Source organism: Physeter macrocephalus, chromosome 16 (genome assembly GCF_002837175.3).
Source record: "Physeter macrocephalus isolate SW-GA chromosome 16, ASM283717v5, whole genome shotgun sequence".
Taxonomy (NCBI): domain Eukaryota; kingdom Metazoa; phylum Chordata; class Mammalia; order Artiodactyla; family Physeteridae; genus Physeter; species Physeter macrocephalus.
In genome coordinates, this window is record NC_041229.1 from 3916292 (window position 1) to 3935349 (window position 19058).

General features: G+C 44.7%; 1 long non-coding RNA gene across 15 annotated transcripts in view; it reads right to left on the minus strand.

The window, feature by feature from the left end:
* Window positions 1–19058, minus strand: part of LOC114488004 (uncharacterized) — a 255079-nt gene that overhangs the window by 184683 nt on the left and 51338 nt on the right. For 13 of the 15 annotated variants that reach the window (XR_008619640.1, XR_008619643.1, XR_008619639.1 and 10 more), the window contains one exon: window positions 14243–14430. The exons of the other annotated variants lie outside the window; for them this stretch is intronic. This is a non-coding gene — a long non-coding RNA (uncharacterized lncRNA). The remainder of the gene's footprint in view (window positions 1–14242; window positions 14431–19058) is intronic. 15 annotated transcript variants of the gene reach the window in all.

Genomic DNA, 19058 nt, shown 5'->3' on the forward strand with positions numbered 1-19058 from the left:
TTGCATTTGTAGATTTACGTCTTTCATCAAATTTGACACTTTTCAGCCATTATTTCTTCAAATAATCTTTCTGTTCCTTTCTCTTCTCCTACTGGGACTCCCATAATGTTATGTTGATCTGCTTGATAGTTCCCAATCCTTTATGCTTTGTTCGCTTTTCTTTGTTCCTACTTCTTTCTGATCCTCAGATTGGATCATTTTAATCATCCTATCTTTTGCATTGGTTCTTCTGCATGCTCAAACCTGCCGTTGAACCCCCTCATGAATTTTTCACTTTTCTTCCCTTTATTCTTTTAATTTATTAAAGTATAGTTGACTTACAATATTATATTAGTTTCAGGTGTACAACATAGTGATTCAGTTTTTTTATAGGTTACACATCATACAAAGTTCATATAAGATATTGACTATATTCCCTGTGCTATACATCACACACCCCTGTGACTTATTTACTTTATAACTGGCAGTCTGTACCTCTTAATCCTCTTCACCTATTTTGCCACTCCCCACACCTCTCTCCCCTGTGGTAACCACTAGTTGGTTCTTTGCATCTGTGAGTCTGTTTCTGTTTTATTATATTTGTTCATTTGTTTTGTTTTTCAGATTCCACATATAAGTGAAATCATATAGTATTTGTCTTTCTCTGTCTAACTTATGTCACTTAACATAATACCCTCTAGGTCTATCCATGTTTTCACAAATAACAAGATTTCATTCTTTTCTATGGCTCATCTATCTTTCCTTTTTATAGCTGATCACACCTTCTTTATCCATTTACCTGTCAACGGGCACTTTGGTTGCTTCAGTATCTTGGCTATTGTAAATACTGCTGCTATGAACATTCTGGTGCGTATATCTTTTTGAATTACTGTTTTTGTTTTCTTTAGATAATTACCCAGGGATGGAATTGCTGGATCATGTAGTAGTTCTATTTTTAATTTTTTGAGGAACCTCCATACTGTTTTCCATAGTGGCTGCATCAATTTACATTCCCACCAACAGTGCAAGAGGGTTCCCTTTTCTCCACATCCTCAACAACACTTGTTATTTTTCGTCTTTTTAACAATAGCCATTCTGACAAGTGTGAAATGATATCTCATTTTGGTTTCGATTTGCATTTCCCTGGGAGTGAGCAAGTCTGTGTGCGAGTCTTTAAGAGTGAAGTCTTGATTCCTACAGCCCTCCAGTAAGCCCCACTGTTTTTCAAAACCAGCCAAGGGGGCTCGTCTTCCTAGTTCCAGATCCTGGGGCTGGGGTGCCCAATGTGGGGCTCGAACCCCTACTCCTTAGGGAGGATCCCCGAGCTTGTGATAGCCGCCTCCTCTTCTGGTTGCCCACCAGGGGTGTGGGTCCCAACAAGATCACTTCTCTTCCCTTCCCACCAGTCACAGTGTGGTTTTTTCTTTATACCCTTGGTTGTAGAAAAGCGGTTCTGCTAGTCTTAAGGTTGTTCTCAGAGAGAGTTTTTCTATATGTGTTTGCAGTTTTGGTGTGTTTGTAGGATGGGATGAGCTCAGGGTCTTCCTAGTCCACCATCTTCCATATGCTTTTTCTTTATCACCCCCAGTGTATTTTTTATTTAAGCTATGACAGTTTTCAGCTGCAGAACTTCTGTTTAGCTCCTTTACATAATTTCTATCTCTGACTTCCCTGGTGGTGCAGTGGTTAAGAATCTGCCTGCCAATGCAGGGGACCTGGGTTCGAGCCCTGGTGCGGGAAGATCCCACATGCCACGGAGCAACTAAGCCCGTGTGCCACAACTACTGAGCCTGTGCTCTAGAGCCCATGAACCACAACTACTGAGCCCACATGCCACAACTACTGAAGCCCACATGCCTAGAGCCCATGCTCCGCAACAAGAGAAGTCACCACAATGAGAAGCCCGCACGCAACAATGAAGAGTAGCCCCCGCTCACCGCAACTAGAGAAAGCCCACACGCAGCAACAAAGACCCAATGCAGCCAAAAATAAATAAATAAACTTATTTTAAAAAATTTCTATCTCTCTCTTTTTTGTATTCTCATTTTGTTTTCATGTTGTTTTCCTGACTTCCTTTAGTTTTTGCTCATGTTTTAGCTCTTTAGCTCTTTGAGCATATTTGACAACTAATCTTTTTATCATGGGTGTGTATTTGTCTTCAGTTCAACTTTAAGCTCCTTAAAAAACAGTGACTATGTCATTTTTCCATACTTAATGGAATCCCGTGTCCTTAGATCATACAATGGAAAAAACGATGTGCCCTGTTGAAACCTGAGCTCAAATCTCATCTCCTGCTCTATGATTCTGTACAGTTCCCTTAACCTCAACCTCTCGGCTTCCCAGCTTCCTCAATAAGTTGGTCAGGATAATAATTGAAACAGTGGATATGGAAATGCTTGTACATAATGGGCACTCAGGAAACGACATTCATTGCATGCAATCTGTGGTAGTGAACAAATTCTTGTCCAAATGGTACATATCTGTTCATCTTTCTAGTTATAACTGTTTCCTGTGTGTCAAGGTTTGAGATCACCAAACCCAGGCTAACCAAAACTCATGTATCTGTTTTTGAGTCCAGCCCAGTATTGTTCTGGCATTACCACTTATGTTTTCGAGTTGCCTCTGTTCTGAGCCTACTTCTGCATTCCATCCTGTCTGCTTGAAAGTCAGACTGGGGAAACCTCAGCTCCGTGGACAACAGATAATTTACTTTAGGACACTCAGACCTTCTCTACCTCCTAAGAGTCCAGCTCCCAAGCATACTGGATTCAGCCTAGGGGAAGAAAGTAGAACCACGACCTGCATCCTTCTTTGAAACACTTGTGACTCTTGATTCACAGCTCCTTATGTATATTTGTGTATATGTACCCATGTATATTATTAACCATACCTCAAGACTGGTTTGGCCAACTCTAGTGATAGGAAAGGAAATGGTTAGCTCCCCCTTTCCCTGTGTATGTTTGGAACCAAATTAAAAGATAACAATACCAATTTTCCTGCCAAAGTAACTTTTGGGAAACATGGCTTAGACGTGCAGCAACAACGGGCTTCCCAACGCTGAACTCTGAAATTCACCCGACTTAACCAGCCAGCCACGGCAGCCCTAGACCAGGTATGCCTCACCTGCGGGAGCAGAACCCACCCTCTCAAGTCTCTGCTGCAGAAAGCGAGGATAAGGGGAGTGCATCGGCAGATACAGGAAGCACGTGGGGAAAGGGGGCTGCGTTATATCCATGTCCAGCCCCTGACCCCCAGTTTGCCAATCAGAATAATCACTTCTCATTCAAGTACACCTTGATTGAAAAATCTTCTGGGATTTTTTTAAAGAGTTTTTTTTAACAGAAACAGTCTGGACAAGGAGGGAGCCTTCCCAGGTGGAAGGATCAGAGGCTGCCACTACAGAGAGACGGAAGGCTATGACCCAGCTTTCCAAGAGAAGAAAGGACGGAGATGCCCTTCTTGCCCTGAAGCAACAGGAAGGAAAACCACAGCCTGGCATGCGCCCCTGCTCCTCCCCTTCCACGGCGGCCCCAGTAACAGTTTCTGACAACAGAATGTGGTTGGAATGCACACTTGTGTGAAATTACTGCTCCCGCCTGGGATAAGATAAAAAGCATTTCTCTTGTATGAGTTACTGAGTAATAAATGGATCGTAGGTGGTGTTGCAGGATGGCTCAGGAGCTAAACCGCCAGGGGTTGGACCTCAGCTGTATATCCTTGGACCAATTACTTAACCTCCTGATGCCTCAGTTTCTTCACCTATAAAACAGTGACTGACAGTACTGCCTACCTCATAGGGTTATTCTGAGGCTTAAATAAGTTAATACATCTAAAGTACTTAGAACGGTATCTCTGAGTGCTCCATAATTGTTAGCTATTATCATTACCTAATTCTCAATTGTCTTCACTAAAGACAAGATGAAGAGACATGAACTGTTCAGAAACTGGCTTGCCATCCAGAAACACACTCTCTTAAATTTATATTGCTCTTTTTATAACCCTAACCTTCTCTAGTTTGGGTTGAACTGTTATAATAGACTCTGATATGTCAGGGAGCATTCACAAGAACATCATGGAGATTTGACGGTGGAGGGAGAGACGTGATTTCAGCATCCCCCTGCTAAGTGTTGATGGGTCATTCTAATTCTCATTTTCTCTCCTTTCTGAACGGCTGTCTCTGTACCCACCAACCTAAGTCGCAGCTCACCCTGCCCCATATGTGAGGGTTGGTGGATGTAGTTTACGAGATTCTAAAGCCAAGGGCTTTTCTCCCCACCCGTAGGTCCCATTACTGCAGAATAGACTGTGGGCTTGGAGATGGGATGAGATGGAAGCCGGGAGTGTACTTGGTGCTCTAAGGGCTGGTGCTGGACTGTTGGCAGGAATCGCATTACCTGCACCTACGAGAGGCCTGGGAGGACAACAGGGCCAGAAAGGAGAGAGCAAACCTGTCCCACATGAGGGATCAGGGAGCCAGATGGCAGGTCAGACCAGCACCAAAGCAGGGCCAGAGGAGTGCAAAGGAGCTGAATGGGCCACAGGGGAAATGCCAGCTGCAGGGCACAGGAGGCTGGAGGAGGGTCACCAGCCCCTGCAGACTTTCAGGAACGGTCCCCACTGAGAAACTAAGGGTGGTATCTGGATTAATCACTAGGCTGTTAGAGAAGTGAGGACCATACTTGAGAATCTGAAGGTAGGTGAAGGCAGTACTCTAGTCCCTGAACAGACTGTCAGAGGCTGCCTGGGGAGCCTAGACACTGATCCTGGACAGGAAATTGAGACAAGGTCCTGCCACCCCAGTAGTCTGCCCTCTTTTGGGAGACTGTGAGTACATACGTACGTATATCTGGAATATATAGTAACAATTATAGCTACCATTTATTAAATGTCTACTTGGCCAAGAACTGTGTTAAGAGACTCACATTTACCACCTCATTTATTTTTTTTATAAGTGAATTTTAATCTTTATTTATTTAATTAATTTTTACTGGAGCATAGCTGCTTTACAGAGTTGTGTTAGTTTCTGCTGTACGGCAAAGTGAATCAGCTATACGTATACATATATCCCCTCTTTTTTAGATTCCCTTCCCGTTTAGGTCACCACAGAGCACTGAGTAGAGTTCCCTGTGCTATACAGTAGGTTCTCATTAGTTATCTATTTTACACGTATGTATGTCAATCCCAATCTCCCAATTCACCCCACCCTCCTTCCTCATTTAATGCTGACAATAACCTTCTCAGAGAGGCCCTGTTCCACCCTTCACACCCTCTAGGGTGCAAGGGCCATGTCTCGGGCCAAGGCACTTGGCCTGTCTCCCTCCCCGTGTACCCAGGACCAAAAGCAGCATGTGCCGGTCCAGGAAAGGTGCTTAATCAATATTTGCTGAATATTTATCTGTTTTCAAATGAGGACACTGCAAACTAGCAAGGTTAAGTGACTTTTCAAAGTTACACAGGTTACAAGGAAAAAGTCAGAACCCAAACCCAGCTCTGGCTGACTCCGTGGCCTGTTTGCTTTTCCATTTTTCTCCTCCTCGTAGAGTGGAAAGCAGGCTGGCGTGGCCGTCGGGACACCAGCTTCTACTTCCAGTTCTGCCTCTACAGCTGTGAACTTGGGCAAGTGACTTCACTTCCCTGGGCGCCAATGTTCTTCACCGTAAATTAAAGGGCCAGAGCAGCCAACATCCAAGATTCCTTCCAGCGCTCGGGGCTGTGGCTGCCGTGGATCAGGGGGCCCCCAGCGTCGTGGTCTGAGTCACAGTGGACACTCCCCAGGAAACAGAGACCTGGAAAGGTCAGCTGATGGGTGGTCTGACCAAAATCTTGGAAAATGTGGGGCAAGAAGCTGCCCCGGGGAATGAAAGGCTGATGAGTGCCCAGCTCTCTTTCCCGTCAGGGAATGTGTGTCCCATCCTCACCCTCGGCAGAGTGGCCACTGCTGCTCAGACCCAGGGCAGCGGGTGTCCTGCAGCTCCGGGGGTTCAGCATCCGCTGTTTTCAGAGCCTCACGACCACTCCTGTCGGCGAGCAATGCTCTCCGGTGATGAGAGCTGGTTTATGTTTGGGGATTACAAAACTCTGAATTCTGAATATTAATTTTGGCCACGTTCACAAAATCCCCTTAATTACAGTTTCATTTTAAACACTCTTGCTCAGTGAGGTTCTTCCATTTAAAACACAGTGGTCCAGAAGCAACAACCACGCAGCTGCTGTGAATTATGTGTTATTTAAAGATGCCTAGTATCAGACTTTACAAGGTTTTACTGCCTCTGCTTTCATACTATTATTAAGAGCAATTTGTGTATGTTTGTACAGGCTTTCTCCCAACAGATCTTATTGTTTTCTTCCCAGGAAGTCCAAAGGGGCTCGCAGGCAGTGTTTGACATCCCTTTCTTCTAGTCTGTGGCTGCCCTTGTTCGATGAGGTGAAGAAGGCTGGGTTACATGAGAGTGGGGACCTGCACCCTTTTGGGGGTCAGGGGTCCCTTCCAGAACCTGGTGAAAGCCCCATTTCTATCCTCCCATTCCTAAGTTATATGTGCACATACTCACAACATGTCACAAGCAAGTTCAAGTGGTTCTAGGACCCCCTGAAGCCCAGCTGCAGAGGCCCCTAATGCTAGATTAAAACCTGGGTCATTTTAACACATGGCTCTCAGAACAATGGGGCATCCTTATGAAAAGAGAAAAAAATTAACCTCGACCCTCACCTTACACCTTATATAAATATTAACTCAAATGGACCAGAGGCTTAAAAGTAAGTGCTAAAACTAGAACTATACTAGAAGAAAATACAGGAGAAAATAAAATCTCTGTGGCCACGGGTAAGACAGACTTCTTAGCTATGACACCAAAAGCGTGAGGCATAAAAGAAAAAAGTGACCACCAGGACTTCACCAAAACTGAAAGCTTTTACTCTTTGGAAGACGTTGTTAAGAAAATAAAAAGACAAGCCGCAAACTGGGAAAAGAAATATTTGCAGAACACTTAACTCTGTCCTCCTCTTAAGAAACTTGCCTGGAAGTCCTGCCCCAGAATGTTTGCTTCCCTTTTGTTTTAACCCTTAGCTGGGTAGTAGCCTGGGAAAGGTTGCCTTTCAGCTGGGCATAGGGCTACTGGAGTAACACCAGGTTTTGTGACCAAGGCAGAAGAAGGAAATGCAGATTGGGTAGGTAACCAAGAGCGCGCCATAGGGGCAATGCAAACTTTTGAAGAAGACGGGATCTCAGCATGTGGTAACAAAGCACTCCCCACAAGTCTGGCCCTGTCCCTGGGGCTTGGTAAGCAGAAGAGTCTCCAGCCTGGAGCTCCGTCTACCACAGGACAGGCCTTACACACAGGAGGCCGCGTGGGAAGACGCGTGTGCGGACTATAGGGGCCAGGGCTACAGAGGGCAGGAGAGAGCCCCCCCAGGGTGCACCTGTCTTCACACTGGTGAAGGCAGTGGTCCTGAGCTCGGCCTTTCCAGCAAGTGATTTCAGGAAGCAGGGGACGGACTCAAGACACGGAAGCAGGCAGCAGGATGCTGCCTTCAAGAACTAAAAAGGCAATGTGCCTGGCGCAGCAGGAGGGGTGTGCTGAGAAGGTGGAGTTAAAGTTGGTCTGAGCCAGGTCGATCGAGGCAAATCCTGAAAGCCAGACAGGGAACCTGGGGCTTGATGACAAAGTAGGTGGACTCTCCTTCTAGAACCGAGGGGTGACTTGATGAAAATTGACCTATTCTGATCTGCTGTTCCTTCTCCAAAGAGACACCTGGTCATCGACTTTCTTCATCCCCACTGTTAGGGAAGATACACTCATTTATTTCAGTGGAGGAAAGCCTCGCCTGCTGCACCAACCACAGGCATCGGCCAGTGGCCACCATCAATCACTCTCTAGTGCGGAAGCAGAGGGCAGCATCCCTCCCCAGCACAGCACCCAAAACGTATTAGCGAGTGATCAGAGTTGGCCCTCTGGACACACCCCGTGTGGTGGGGCTGACAGATAAGCCCTGCCCTTTGCTCGCCGCACCCGCCGAGCCCTCTTCTGCCCCCAGTGCCCCCGAATGAGCCACCCCCGCCCATTTTCACCCCCATTTCGCTGTTGCTGTGTATTCTTCAGGCTGCAGCCGTTCTCCCTGTCATTGCTTTGTATTCACTTACGCCTGATTTCACCTGGAAAAAAAGGTCAGACGTGAACCAGAACCCAGTGTGACATGGCCATAACCAGGTCCCTCAGGAATGGCCCTGGAAGGATTGTCCCACAGGATGGGACACAGGATGGCAGGGGGCCGGGGGGAAAGCGGACAGAAGCAAGGGGAGCCATGACCCCGATGTGAGGAGGTGGGCATGGTAGGAATAGAGACGGGAGGGTCAACGTCAGACACTCACAGAGGTGACAGGGCTCGGCCGGAGAACAGGGAGCTTACAGTCCAGTGTGGAGGCCACAGCCCCATCCAACAGCGGGCAAACCACGTAAGGTGGGTCTAGGGGTCCGAGGCTCTGTTCATCCTGGAGTGACATCTCCCTGAGCTTGAGGTCACTTCCACGAGCAAAGCAAAATACGAGGGAATGGATATTATGCTGACGAGTGAGGTAGCTGCTCTTGTGTGAAAATCAGGGGGCAACAGGGTGGCTCTGAGAGCTTTTAAAGGCTTTCTCCTCTCCTAACAATGCATCAGAGGAGAGATTTGCCTCATGTGCTTTTCACATGCGTGTATCTGTCCCGGAGTCGCCATGGTGACGCCGTGTATGTTTGCACGGCTGGAAGCATCAGAGATGGAAAATGAAGCCAGGGCGGACCAGAGCAGGGAGCCCTGCAGGAATTTCCCTCTGATCCTCTGCAGGCAGTCAGCTAACAGAAAGCTAATGTGCCCGTCGGAGCTTCGTCATCAAACTTGGTATTTCCAACAGCTCAAGGAGGGAAAAAGCCACAAAGCACAACAGTTATTCCTGGGAGTGTTCAGGTAAACCTATCTTCCCCAAGCAGAGTTCAGCAGGTAGGGATCTCCTAGTGAGAGTCCCGCGGGTCGGTCCTGCAGGCCCAGGTGCAGCACAAACACAGCGGGGCAGAAGGGAGGGTCTCAAAGACGGTGGGTGGGGCCGCTGTCACCAGTGGGGCCGACAGCACACAGGTCAGGAAGGCATCCGTGATGTCCGTGCTGCCTGGACCCGTGTGTCTGTCTGTGAGGGACCCCTTTTCTAGATGAGACTGTCACCTCGTTGCTGTTGTCCCACAGGCGGGAACCTGAGTGTTCATGGCAATTCCTCAAGCAAGACAGTCAGCCTTTTAACCATTTCTTTGTCTTCTTAATCACCTCCCAACATTCCCTTAAATCGAGGGAGGCATAAACTAGGCAACACGGAGGATTCTGACCGGCATTTAGTCCAATGATGGACTAATGTCTCTATCACCCAAACTTATTTTTAGGTAAATCACATAACATACGTATGATGGTCAGCATTTAAACCAGTGTCTAGCTCAAAATATTAGGTGCTCAAAAATATTTGCCAAACAAATGAGTAAAGTTCCCATAGATAGGTGGGACAGTGTCCAGGAAATATGGAAATGATTCCCACCTAGAGGTCTAGTGAGCTGGTTTGCAAGGGGTACGGTACAGAGAGACTGTTGAACAGGATGGGGTGCTGAGCTAACTGTGCGTCTAACCCACCCCTCCTTTCTTACAGAGTCATTCCTACACAAACTTCAGGAGCACGGAGATCAAAATGTACCTGGAAATGTACTGTAGATCTCAGCTGACCGGTAGAATGTCTTTCCCACTATGAAGACCTAAGATTTGGGCAGATGGCAAAGCAGGCGCAAAATAACATGAAATATACAAAACATCATCGCATTTTCCTGCAGGCAGTAAAAACAACTTCCTAGGCCGGCAGCAAAGCTCCAAATAAAAAGTGCACTGAAATGTATTTTGCAGGATGGAGATATTGTCTGAAAGAGCACCCGAGTACTTTCCTGAATTTAGAGGCTGCTTTGTTGCTGTTCGATTTTGTATCGGGGCGAGGAATAAAGTCAATCAGTCGTTCAACAAACATTTACAATCTAGAGCAGTGGTTCTCTACCAGGGCAATGCTGTCCCCCAGGGCACGTGGGTAACATCTGAAGACGTCTTTGATTGTCACAGCTTGGTGGAGGGTGCTGTTGGCATCTAGGGGAGGCGAAGGATGATGCTAAACACCTTACAGTGCACGGAACAGACCCCAACACGAAAGAATAATCTGACCCCAAATGTTGAGGAACCTCAGAGAGGGAGACAGAAACCCACGGTAGCACACAGTGAGGTTTCGGTCCAGGTCCTAGGGAGTCGGAAAAAGCTTATCAGATGAGTGATAAGTACACTGACACTTGACGAAGAATTAGGAGTGAACTTAAATGGAAAACAGGATCCCAAGCGGAAGAAACAACTTAGGCAAAAGCCTGAAGATGAGCATTTAAAGAACTGCAAAGAGAGCAGACCTTCTCTAAAGCAGCCTTCCCTCATATCAACTCTTTTGTAAAGCAAACTGACTACTGCCCACAGCACGCTGAGCATGCGCGGTTGTAAGCCTGTGCACTTCTGCACCCCCAGATGAGTTAAATGCTTATCAAGGGTCAGCTGTGTTTGTTCCCAAAGCTGTTTGTGCCAGTCTTAATGTTATTTAATTAAATACCATGTAAACTCATGAAATATGATTGTGAAAAGAAAGTTGCTGTTTTTATTCTAAGTAGAATGCTTTGAAAAGATTTAATGAAGGTGAATCCTGAAAAGAAAATATTATCAAATTAGATATGGGTAAAACAACTTCAGTAGCTTGAGAAGGAAAAAAAGTCTTTACAAGATAGAGGAATTATGCGCTCACATTGCTTCTCAAGTGTCAAGTCTATGATACACTTTTTGGAAGACTGCAACTGGAAATCATAAATAATCCATTATTGGTGTGGTTCAGGCAAGAAAGATGGCTCTCAACACCCATCAACTTCCTGACACTCCAAGAAAAGGTCTTGGCCCTCTTTCAAAACATTGCTGAATAAATGTACATTTTTGTGTTTTGAAATAAAATATGCATCCCGTGTAGACATCATTTTTATGGTTCTCTGTTTTGCCCAACAATTTTTATTAATTTTTATCAGATAATACAGTTTCTACCACATCTGGGTACAACTGAGCACAGGGCAAGCAGAGGATTTGGCCATAGATGAGGAACAAGAGGTGAACTGGGGCCTGATGAGGAGTCTCTTGTGCTTGGACCATCGGAAGAAATAGAAGCCACGAAAACTGTTTAATCAGGGAGTTACCTGACCACATAATGCGCTTTGGAAAGGTATCACCTGGCTGCACTGCAGAGCATGGATTGGAGGGAAGCAAGATGACAGGCCAGCAGGCCAGTTAGGAGGCCTCTGCAAGGGTTAGGGTTTCCTGTGATCATTGAATAAAGAAGTAGCATTCAGGTCTCAGAGACAAAACTGGATTCAAGGGATATTTATGAATTAGTATCCTAACTGATGGGCTGAACATAGCATATGAGTGAGGCTTGCTTCAAAAACCACACTTAAGTTTGGGGCTTGGACACCTGAGTCGTTGGTGGTGATATTCCTGAGACAGAAAACAAAATTGAAGAATTTGGCCATGGTGGGAAGATGATGAGCTCAATTTTGGACATGCTGAACCTCGGAATCCTACGGGACATTCAAGTAAAGATGTTGAGTACACGGTTGGGCTCATGGGTGTGGCGCTCAAAAGGAAGTCTTGGGCTGAATACTTAGACTTGTGAGTAATCAGCATATAGAAAAAAAATTGAAGTCATAAGCAAAATCGCCTGGCTAGGAAATGAAAAGTTGGCCTAAGACAAGATACATAAAATATTCATATGAATCAGTAAGAAAAAGACCCAATAAGAGAATATGCAAAATACATAAGAAAAAGATACTTCTCAGAAGAGGAAAAACATGAAACAAATCAATACGTGAAATTCAGCTGTCTTACCAGTCAAGGAAATGCAATTAGTGTCACGAGATCATTTTCACGCCACTATATTGACAACAATTAATAAGTCTAACAACGTTAAATATTGGAAAGGATAAGGATTTGAGGAAGGTCGCACTCTACTGGCAGGATTGTACCTTGGTACAACAGCTTTGGAAAACACTTCGGCATTATCTTACAAAGTCTACCCAATAATTCTATTCACACATATGACCCTAGACACAGTCTGGAATACATGCACTAGGAGACATCTGCCAAAAAGATTCAGCACGAATGTTCGTAAGAGCACAATACGAGAAGCTCCCGATAGGGTCAACAACAGGGAATGGAGAAAGCATGGTATATTCACAAAAAGCATGGTTACAAAGCAGTAAAAAAGCAGGAACTGCACATACATGCAACAACATGAGGGAATCTTGGAAACAACGCTGAATGGAAAAGAAAGAATCCCAGAAGACTTCAATTGGTATATTATTTTAACAAAACTTAAAAAGAGCAAAACTAAACAAAACATCGTTTCTGTATTTATGCATGGTGGATAAAACAAAATGAAAAACCCGAAGAATGGTAAAGAAAATTTAAGATAGTGATTCTCTCTAGCGGGAGGGAAGAAGCAGGACAAAGGGAGGAAGGGGGAGTATGTGGGAAGATACAAGTTAGGGAGAGCATCCTTCAGGTTCATGGACACTTACTCTATTACTGCAATGTATAACTTACGTACAGGTTACGAATATCCTTTTGTATAAATCAAATAGCATATTAAAACTAATAAAGAAAAATGAAAAATTTGCTCTTAGATATACCACTTGTGTCCTGTTCTGGATTCAAACACTGCATGGTTTATTCCTTGGTTAAAATTTTTAGTGAATTATGTTTTAGGACTTTAACCTCCTTCACCATACGTACAAACTTGTGACCCAACCCTAGGATACGTACAGGACCACAGTGTGTGCATTTGTGGGTGATAAAATTATTTATGGCTTCACTGGATTAATATTTTCCCATCACCCTGACTCATTCGATTATTTATTTTCATTCCTTTAGATGCATTTGTGTAAGCCACCTCATATGCCTTGTGGAATGAAGCAGGGTGAAAATAATCAAACGTAAAATACTCTATCCCACGGGGGAGAAAAGCAATTCAAATTCTGTCATATCTTTTCCCATTTATGGCAGAGAATGCAGAAATGTGGGCAGTTCCTTTCTTCTGAATGGCAAGCTGTTGCAAAAAGTCTACCAGAGCTCCTGGCAGCCAGGAAGAAGGAAGCCAGAAAAGCTACTCACCGGCTGTGTCAGAGAATGGACTGGGGGCTCACTAAGCCCCAGGGCTCTGGATTCTCAGCCAAGGTCTCGGGTAAGAATCAGATACAGTTCTGAGAAGGCTCCCAGAGGCCCTGCACCATGAGGTGGCCCAAGCCCCTGGACCGCACTGCTCCATCGGCCTCCTGCTCACCACCTGCATGGCCCCCAGCCCTCCAGGCCACGGAGAAAAGGGACCCCATATGGAGGCACCCTCACCCACTACCCACTGGTGCCTGGAGAAGCAAAGGGTTCTAGGCTGGGTATTGGTGCCTATTCCACAGTGGGGCAAGGCCACTCTTCGAAAGATGTTACATCCAACTGCCAGGAAACTGCTGGGTCCTGTCTGTGTTCTAAGAATTTTCTGCATCCCAGAGGGGGTCAGGATCATTGGTCTCTGACTCTATAATAACGTAATAAAACTTACAGAAGCCACAGACCAAGGCCTGGGTCAGCAGTCCTGACTCCCCACCCAGTCCCAGGGGGCTCCAGAAAATAAACTAGGCATTGGAATCCCAGTATGGGGGCAACAGTGTGCTTCAAGCTGTAAGGGAAGGGCTGGGAGAGGCTCCCACCACCTATGCTTCCCCTTGGTCCACAGATGGCTGTGACCTCACATCCCCATGGTAACCATCGTCCACCGCTCCTCCCCGCAGAAGCCCCAGTGCTCTCTGTAATGAAGAAAGTGGGAGAGAAGTGGGCCTCCTCCAAGCTTATTCAGTTCTCAGTATCGTCCTCCTTCTTTACCACCTCCTCTTCCTGTGGTCCCTTAGCTCTGGAACCAGTTCTGTGCAGGATGAATCTTTAGGACGTATCTGCTCAGAGGCACCTACAACTTTGTCTCTAGAAAGACGGCAAGTAGAGAACAGCCTTCTAAAGATGCCCAACTCATTCTGAACACAAAGAAAGCCATGTGGTCTGTGTAACACCTCAACTATCTCCCAGCCCCCATTCTGAAACCACCACGCGATACCAGAGAAAACATTCTGTTTTGAGAAGGACTCACCAGCAGCAGAGCAGCAGCGCGCCTCCTGGACCAAGCCTGCCTGCTCAGAAGCCACGAGGTAGAGTTCCCGGGCCCCAGCACAGCTATCCGACAGCCCAGACGTCCGTCACAGGATGGGGTGTTAAGAGTCCGTAGTGAAAGAAATGTCATATGCCTGCATTTCCAGTCACTCCATAGCGCCCGGTCTCCTGAGAGGGTAGAAGCCAAAGAAATGGTCCTGAGACTGCTTCCCACTTGAGAAATGAGACAATCAGGGGCTGCGGTCTGAGTCAACCCAGGAGCACACACAGTCTCTTAAATGGGTCCAAGGTGAGCAGGGGACGTGTTCATACATGGCCAACTTTAATGGCTCTGTCCCTACCTAGGCTCCTGGCTCTCAACCCTATAGAGAGATGTAACCCCCCCGCACTCACTGGCCAAGGGATTTCCCCCAGGCTCTTCCTCCCACCTTTGTTCTTACTGATGGAGAACAGTTGCAATTTTGAAGTCGAACAGTAGAAAGGTGACAGCATCTGTGAAAAATGTTATTGAAAAATGTAGCTTCCTCCCGCTGGTGCACACCCAGTTTCTTCCTCTCTGCCCGGAGCCTTCTCCTGGGCAGCCCTCCATGCTTTCTCACTTGGCTTCTCCCCAAGACACCCCCTCTCACATCAGAGGGAGGGGTTCCCGGGCCTGACCCTGGCTGCTGGCACACCACAGCCCAGACCCCTGCTCTTGGAGCTGTTTAATAAAGTTAAGAAATAATATACAAAGGTATGCATTTTTACCATTATTATCCTGAGCAGAGAACCCTGCTTAACTGTTCCCTGACAGCCGACTGATTTCCAGTCTCGGTTGTATATTATATTTGCAGAGCATAAAGCATCACCAAAGTGTATTCCTCAGAAGAGAGGGATTTCATGGCTTGAATATACCTATTCGTTTGCATAGTAGATGCTCCTACAAGAGTTTCACATGATTATTCATATTCTAACTTCTCACAAAGCCAGTTTTACTGGCTTTCACCTATTTCCCAAAACATCTATAAGCATCTCTGAGAACAAGAGTTCTGGAGAATACACTTTGGACAATGCTGTCCAAAGCTTATCTTTGAACTGAGATTGCAAGTTGGAAGATTCAAGTCCTCTCTATTTTAGAAAATGATTATGATGCATAAACATGCTGATGTGCATACATTTTCAAGATCTTTAAAAGCAGGTTTTTACTGCTTAAGCTCCCTGTATACATTGCAAGTGTATTGTTTTTTGTGTTTTTGGGGTTTGTTTTTTTTTTTTTTTCGGTATGCGGGCCTCTCATTGTTGTGACCTCTCCCGTTGCGGAGCGCGGGCTCCGGACGCGCAGGCTCAGCGGCCATGGCTCACGGGCCCAGCCGCTCCGCGGCATGTGGGATCTTTCTCACTGTTGTGGCCTCTCCCGTCGCGGAGCGCGGGCTCCGGACGCGCAGGCTCAGCGGCCACGGCTCACGGGCCCAGCCGCTCCGCGGCACGTGGGATCCTCCCAGACCGGGGCACGAACCCGCGTCCCCTGCATCGGCAGGCGGACTCTCAACCACTGCGCCACCAAGGAAGCCCATGCGAGTGTATTGTTAAACCCTACCTGGCAGGCAGCATTCTTTATTCTGCACCCCACAGAACATTCTTTCATTCTATCCCTGGAGGACTTCGTGAGGTCCTTCCTCAACTTGGGTGAACAGAGTGACCAAAAGATTTCTTAGTGAACACCTGTTACTCCTCTCTTTTTTTCCTTTCTGTAGTTAAATCTTGTTCACAGTCACACACTAATATAAATTAAAGCCACAATGAGATATCACCAGATACCTATCAGAATGGCCAAAACAAAAACAGTGACAATATCAAATCCTTGTGAAGAGGAAGAGAAACAGAATTACCTCTCCATTCATTGCTGGTGGAAACAAAAAATGTGGCAGCCATGCAGGAAAACAGTTTGGCAGTTCCTTATATAACTAAACATGCAATACCATACAACCCAACAATTGTACCTTTGGGCATTTATCCCATAAAAATGAAAACGTATATAAACACAAAAACCTGCACATGAATGATCATGGCCGCTTTACTTGTAATAGCCCACAACTGGAAACAGCCCAGAAGTCCTTCAGCGGGTGAAAGGTTAAACAAATGATGGTACATGCATACTGAGGAATACTACTCAGCAAGAAAAAGGAATGAGCTATTTTTATACAATAAAGTGTGGATGAATCTCAAGAGAATTATGTTGAGTAAAGACAAGGCAATCCCCCTAAATTATGTATGGTATGATTCCATTTATATAACCTTCCTGAAGTGACAAAATTACAGAGATGGAGAAGAGATTAGTGATTACTATAGGTTAGAGACAGTAGGGGCTGGGCAGTGAAAGTGGTGTTTCCCTCTAAAGGGGGAAACAAAGAATCCTTGTGATGAGGAGCTGTTTTTTATCAGGACTGTGAGAGTGGACACAAGAACCGACATATGTGATAAAATTGCAGAGAACTAAATACACACACACAAACGAGTACATGTAAAACTGGGGAAATCTAAATAAGATTGGTGGATTTTACCAACATCAATATACTGATGGTGATATTGTACCTTAGCCTTGCAAAATGTTACCATTGGGGAAACCGGGCAAAGAGTACCCGGGATCTCTCTGTATTGCTCTTTAAAACTGCATGTGAATCTACAGTTATCGCAACTTGAGGGCAGAGACTATATAAAAGTTTAAATGTACAAATGAATTTTTCATGCCTCCAACGTAGGCAAGGTGATATTTCATAACCTACTGATACGCTAGTTCTGTCTCTTTTAGGAGAAAACAAGAAATAATGTTAATTATATTGAAGGGATTCTTGTTAGACAGGGGAATTTCTCCCAATCAGAATGCTAATGACCAGAGGCTCTGCAATCTCCCTCCGGGGATGGGATACAAATTTGCACAGCATTTGCTGTTTTCCTGGGAGGCCTTTCACAAACTAGCCCCCCGTCTCTGCTTCACAGCACCCGTCTGTGCCATTCTGTATCACATACTGTTTATAAACTCCATCATCTTGTCTGTCTCCCATGCAAAGTGAGCTCTGTGGGAGAAGGATTTTGCTATACTGTTGAATACCACGTGGCCCGATACAAACATGATCAAAATTCAGTAATTTTAAAAACAAAATATCTTAAAAGTAGTACAGAATCCTGTCTTTGGAAAGCTTTCCCTTGTTATCTTCATGGGGACAGGGGAATGGATGAAATGACCTCACCGGTCCCTTTCACTAGAAGAGTCAGTGGTCCTCTTTGTTCACAGCTGTTTCCTGTATCAGGGACTTCACAATACTGTTCCCTAATCTGGGAAGAGTTTCCCACCAACATTTAGTTACTTTTGGTTTTTTTTTTTGAAAGCTTTATTTGGGTAATCGACACATAATAAACTGCATGATTTAAAATGTAAAAATTTGATAATTTCTACATATATATACACCCATGAAACCAAACCATAATCAAGCTAATGATATATATATATACACACACATATATATGTGTGTGTATGTGTATAAATATATGTAATATATATTATATGGACATATGCTTATATAGTCTATGGATATATAAATGGATATATAATCACTCCAAAAGTTTCCTCAGCCCCACCCTGACATTCCATCCCCAGACAACCACTGATCTGCCTTCTGTCACTATAAATTAGTTTATATATTCTAGACTTTTATATAAATGGAAACCTACACTATATACTCTTCTGTCTGGCTTCTTCCACTCAGGATAACTATTTTGGGATTCTGACATGCTGTTGCAGGTGTATCAATACTTTACCTCCTTATTGATGACTGCAGTCCATTGTACAAATATATCACAACTTATCCACTCACCTGTTAATGGACATTTGAGTTGTTCCCAGTTTTAGGCTACTACAAACAAAGTTGCTACGAACATTCAGTAAAAAGCCTTTGCTTTTAATTCTCTTAAATGAATACTAGGATGATAATGGCTGAGTCCTATGGTACTTGTGTCACCTTTTAAAGAAACTGTCAAACATTCCATAGGGAATGCATGTTTTACATTCCCACCAACAGTGTATGTAAGATACAGGCCCTCCATATCCTCGCCTGCACTTGGTATGGTCAAGCTCTTAAATTTCAGACATTCTAATAGGGCTGTAGTTCTATTTTATTGCAGTTTTAATTTGTGTTTTCATTTCGCTAATAACAAACAACGCTGAACATCTTTTCACATGCTTTTCTGCCAGCTATATATCTTCTTTGGTGAAGCACATGTTCAAATCTTTTGCCTATTTTTTAATTAGGTTGTTTATTTTCTTAATAAAGAGATTTTATATATTCTGAGTACTAGTCCTTTAATAGATATGTGCTTTGCTAATACTTTTTCCTTGTGGCTTGCCTGTCTTAGCGGTGTCTTTAGATCAGAAATACTTAGTTTTGGTGAAGTCTATTTTAACAATTTTTCTTTCATGGATCATGCTTTTGATGTTGTATCTAAGAAATCTTTGCCTGTCCCAAGTTTAAGAAGATTTTTCTCCTTAGTTTTTTCCTAGATATTTCATAGTTTTAAGTTTTACGTTCAAGTTCTATGATGCATTCTGAGTTAATTTTTGCATATAGTGCAGAGAATGGATCAGAGTTCTTCTTTTAAATATGGATATCCCATTGTTCCATTACTATTTGTCAATACTGCCTTTGTACCTTTGTCAAAAATCGAGGGACAACTTCCAAGTTGTCACACATGTTAGGGGCTTGGAAGTCATCATCCCCATCCTCACAACAAGAAAAAATGCTAACAAACTAAAAACCAACCAC